The following is a 5,431-nucleotide window of genomic DNA, read 5'->3' as shown; positions in this document are numbered from 1 at the left end:
CCGCATAATTTTTTCAGTTCGGTTTAACTGATCAAGACTAACAAAGGACTCATTAACCTCTATTACAAAATAAAATAATAATAAATGAATGAATACATGAAAACATCTTACAATTTGCACTTTTTCCGCAGCATTGTAGATGTTTAATGGGATGTGCTAAGTAAAGACATGGTAGATTATGATTGTGTGTTGTTAGCTTAAAGGGATAGTTCACCCAGTAATAAATTATTTCATCATTTTCTCACCCTCATGCCATCCCTGATGTTTCGGGGATTCTTCATGGCATTCAGATAAACATAAATAAGGATTTTAAATTAAATAATCCATCCATAAGAGTCCATGAAATGCCTTTAAATGGCTGCCTCTAGTTCAATGCTTTAAAAAAAAAAGTGACCACAGTAGATAAATCAAAGCCAAACGATAGGTGTGTCTAAGAAAAATACTAATATAGCTACAAATACTAAGATAACTATAAATTATGAGTAATTACATTGTGATGTATATGCATTGTGAAGCTTACATCACAAGCACAAAGGATTGACACTTCTTGCACGAAATTCACAAAGGACTTGCATCACAAGAAATTACTTATAGATTAATAGTTAAAAATATCAGCTATCGTTTGGCTTCAGAAGACGTTGATTCCTATTTTCCTATTTGATACTGTAAAGCTGCTTTGACACAATCTGTATTGTTAAAAGCACTATATAAATAAAGGTGATTTGACTTGACTTGACTTGACTTGACTTGAGTAAATTCTGAGATTTAATTTTATTTAGGTGAACTACCCCCTTGAAGAACATTGTGATACTCAGTCACCTAATTATTCACTCCTTTCTTGTTAACTAGAAAACCCAATTACTTTTACACACAGCTGAATTGTCTGGTCTTGTCTTGTCCTGCATTTCTGTTAAGATTGTGTTTTGTTAGTTTTTTCCTCCTCTACTGTAACAAACACAAAAATAGTTCATTAACCAACAGGTTCATTTTCTGACAAATTTAAAAAGTGTTCCCAGAGTGTATGAGCACTAAAAATTACAGTAAATGGCTGGAACCACTGCTGCCAGTATTTTACTGTAAATTTACGGGGAAATGTTTTACAGTGTATTGCCAAAGCACCCCCGCTCCCCCCTCATAATTTGGGGGGGTAATAATTGTGAGATATAAACTTTAAATTTTGACTTTTTTTCTCAGAATTTATATACTACAATTCTGAGTTTATATCTCACAGTTTGGTCTTTTTGTCTGAATTGTGAGATATGTTCCTTGAAAAAAGTAGATAAAGAGATAAGATCGATAGAAAATAGATAAAGAAAGAGATAAGAAGTCGCAATTTCTCATTTTTATTTTTGCATGGCAAAAACGGGCTTCCATATTGAGGGTGAGTAAATGATGATGGGATTTTCATTTTTGGGTAAACTACACTTTTAAGGCTGCATGGTGAATGCCTATTGTTTTTCAGCTCAAAGTATTGTTATTGTTACCCACTGGACTGCCCATTAATGCCATTACCAGGCCAAGAAATCCCATAGGAATTCACTTAAGATTGCTAAGCTCAAACAACTCCCATTTTTCCCATTAAACTCTTACATTTTAAGAGCAAATATGCTTTTAAATGTATGCAATAACCTCATACTTGCAACTTTTAAACATACACATTTACCCTCCTGCGGCGTGTTGTAGGTGTTACTGCTAAACAGAAAGGGCTGGTTTCTGTGACATTTCCTCAATCTTTGTTCTACGTTCATCCTCCCCTTATCCTGTTTTCTCTCTTGTTGTACCAGGAAGAGAACAAAAATTCACGTGTTTGTCCCTGCGGCTGTGAGGTGGTGGAGGGATATTGCTGCGGATGGTTTATTTTTAGCTGCTTTTTTTTTATCTGTCAACATGTGCACATCGATCGCTCCACACCACCTTCACATGAATGAGCCTGTGACGTAAAAGAGCAAACTATCTGCCGCTCACTGGGACGAGAAACACAGAGATCTGTTTCCCGCTTTGCCTGGAATTCCAGTCTGCTCTGATGCACTGCTTCACTCTTGACCAGTCTGAAGTCTAAGGGCAACGCTTGTGTAAGCGTAGAGTGAATGCTTGTGTATGTGCAGGCGTGCATAAGCGTATGTGTTTATGTTTAAGGCATGGCTCTGTAGTGACCTGTGGACTAGAATGAGGCACGCAAGCCAGATGCATCCATGGCAAACTGGTGAGTGTGCATAGCAGAGTAAACAACCAATATGGACTGTGTGCATAATAGAGCGAGAAAGAAAGAGAGTGCATTTATGAGACCACCACAATAAGACGTGACCTAAGCGATATGTAGGGTAATTGCGCACTGGAGAACACAACAGCAAACCACTTGAAATGAATTGTTAAGATGAACCGCCCACAAACAAAAAGCCGTCGTTCCACCTCCTGAAACGGTAATAACAACGAAATGTCAAAAGCATTACCAATGTAAAAACTCATCCGAGAGCACTGCAGCATTTGAATGAATAGAATATAAGCACAATGCAGGTGGGTGTGGGGTCAAGATGTCAAACCCTAGCAGGATGCAAAACCTACGCGAAGATTCTCTACTCTCCATCCAGAAAGCTTTGGTTGAGTACAGACTAGAGGGTAAATCAGTTTGAAACGAATCGCCCATGTTCGGAAAGCTTTACTAATAAGTCACATTGTGGTCATTTTAAGGTGCTGTAAGCTTTTTTTTTTTTTAAATACTGCACATAAAATGTTTCTGTATTATTGAAATAAGTGTGAAGTGTGAATAGAAATTAAGTGTCTTTACGACAACCCATAGGCTCTGTCACTTTCCGTGAATAATTTTTTTTTCATTATTATTATATTTTTGTATGTATTGTTATCTGTTTCAACAAATGCTAAGTGAAAAGAGGTGTGTAACCTTCAGAAAATGTTGATTGTCACCATCAGGCGGTCAAACTAACTGAAGAGCTGTTTTTTCTATCCATTTTCTTTGGAGTTTGCAGTTAAGTTTTTGATCTAAAGAAGTTTAACCCCTTAAGTTTCACTCACATTTTTGAATGTAGATGTGAAAGTGCACTACCCAAACTTACATTTTTATAATTCATGAATGAAAATATTCTGTAATATGATTTTGATTTTGATGTACCATTTCCATGGTAATGCAACGTCTGATTTTAAAATCAGGATGAATTTTGAGATTTTAAGTTTTCAATTGATGTATAATTTCTGATGATTTCTAAAGTGTGATAGAGAAAAAGGCAACGAAGAAGACTTTGTGACAAAGGTCAGAGCTCCTGTTATGATGTAGATTTTTGAGGTGCACTCTTGTCATAAATTAACCCATTACTTTTCCTACATAATTTTTCACAAAAAACAGTGGTAAAATATCTATTTAGGAGTCTTAGACCTTTCCAACGATATACAGTTTATCATGATTAGATTATGATTTAATTGTAATATAGTGAAGTAAATTTAGGCATCCCACAGAGGGGATGGGTGACAGTTAAGAGGTTTACCATGATGTGTCATTTTGCTTAGGCCTACACACACATATATATTTCAATTTTTAAAATTTTACATTTAAAACTATATGTATACATACATACGTACGCACACACACACACGCATGTATATATATATGCATACATATATATATATATATATATATATATATACACACGCATACACATTTGATATAATTTTCACAAATTAACATATTTTTGATGAAATCCAAGAGCTTTCTGACCCTCCATAGACAGCAATGCAACTGACATGTTCAAGGCTCAGAAAGGTAGTAAGGACATGGTTAAAATAGTTCATGTGACATCAGATGATGCGGAAGAGAAGAAATTGTTGAATAAAGTCAATATTTTTGTTTTCTTTGCACACAAAGTGTATTCTCGTAGCTTCATAAAATTAAGGTTGAACCATTGATGTAACATGGACTATTTTAACAATGTCCTTACTACCTTTCTGGACCTTGAACGTGTCAGTTGCATTGCTGTCTATGCAGGGTCAGAAAGCTCTTGGATTTCATCAAACATATCTTAATTTGTGTTCAAAGACAAACGAAGGTTTTACGGGTTCGGAATGACATGAGGGTGAGTAATGACAGAATTTTCATTTTTGGGTGAACTATCCCTTTAAACTGTGACTCATCAAGAGCTAGCTAGTCAAATGGTTTTGAATTTTGTTCTATAATTTCTCAAAAATTACATAAATATTTTCTTTATAAGGAAATAGTGGAATATGGAAGAGTCAAGAGAGCGGCCCGTTTTTTATCAGCCAGTCAGCGTTTCTAGAGGACTGTCTTCAGCTAATGTGTGTCTGCCTCATTTTAATCATATTACTCAAAAGTGATGTGCACAACTTTAATTAGTGAAAAAAATGGCAGAGCGAACCTTTAACTACATGACTAAGTCTGGCATAAGTCCGTGAAAACGGCTGAAATCGCACACAGCACCTTTAAGAAAATGTTATAAGTGAAACAGGCACACGCATGATCCTCTCGCGCCCACCACATTCTCCCCACGCATCACATTCCTCCACAGCCCACCCAAAGGGGACGCCCTCTTCCCTAAAACCAGTTTAGTTCCTGTTCAAATATACATATGTAAAAAAAAATAGACAACTCCCGGTAAACTGGGGCCATGCTTTGTAGCAACCTCAGACACTCGAAAGACATAATCATAATTAACAGCGGTCTTCAGCGCGGTATCTTTGAGACCCGCGAGACCCGCTCTGTTGGGTGTAATCGGTCGTGTCGCGCGCTATTTTTAGAACCCACGGCCGTGGTCACGTGACCGCCGAGAGCACGTCATTAATGTTGTTGTTGGTGGAGAAGCTGCAAATATGGAGGAAAGAGAGTTGAGGCAGGAGAATTTATACTTTTCATGAACGGAGGAGGAAAATAGCTTTGTAAAAGTGATAAAGTGGTAGACAGGCGCTGAAATAAAACGGACCGTGACGGCGCCTCGGAACGACAACAAGTATCAGGTAAAGTAGAAAGAAACACTTACATCGTCTGATAGTGATGGTTTGTGTTCTGTCTTTTCCCTCCTGGGCTTGACACCCACCGACAGGCAGCGGTCTCACCCGCAGGGAAACACGTTAGGTTGACAGCGGATTGATTTTCTAGTGCATTTAGACAGCTTTACACCTTTTGCACACTGGTAGTTTCGCAGCCTGGACAGGCTTAAACAAACATCAAGAGTTTGTCAGATTTAGTCCGAGTTCCTGGCGTTAGTGCAAAACTATCGCCATTTCTTTACCCGTGGGAATCGCCTGACGGGATGTGTTTAATATTTTCATGACCATCAGCCTCCCAGTATCTTATCTGAGCGTTTTGGACAGTCAGTTGAACTCCAGTATAGCGCAGATGTTGTTTCTGGAGCTGGAGGAGAAGAAGCCATTATATCATATTCATCATGATCTTCTTTTATTGCGCAAC

At 37.6% G+C, this 5,431-nt stretch overlaps 1 protein-coding gene across 1 annotated transcript in view; it reads right to left on the bottom strand.

Annotated features, from left to right (window-relative positions):
* The window catches only part of LOC107662402 (cytochrome b561-like), a 20,818-nt gene extending 15,699 nt beyond the window's left edge, over positions 1-5,119 (bottom strand). The window contains exon 1 of the mRNA XM_016452406.1: positions 5,001-5,119. The gene's annotated coding sequence lies outside the window, so the exon portion shown is untranslated. The remainder of the gene's footprint in view (positions 1-5,000) is intronic.
* Positions 5,120-5,431: the final 312 nt, after the last annotated feature.

This window comes from Sinocyclocheilus anshuiensis, unplaced genomic scaffold (assembly GCF_001515605.1).
Source record: "Sinocyclocheilus anshuiensis isolate Anshui unplaced genomic scaffold, SAMN03320099.WGS_v1.1 scaffold11, whole genome shotgun sequence".
NCBI classification, from domain to species: Eukaryota; Metazoa; Chordata; class Actinopteri; order Cypriniformes; family Cyprinidae; genus Sinocyclocheilus; species Sinocyclocheilus anshuiensis.
This window is presented reverse-complemented; position numbering and strand designations above follow the sequence as displayed.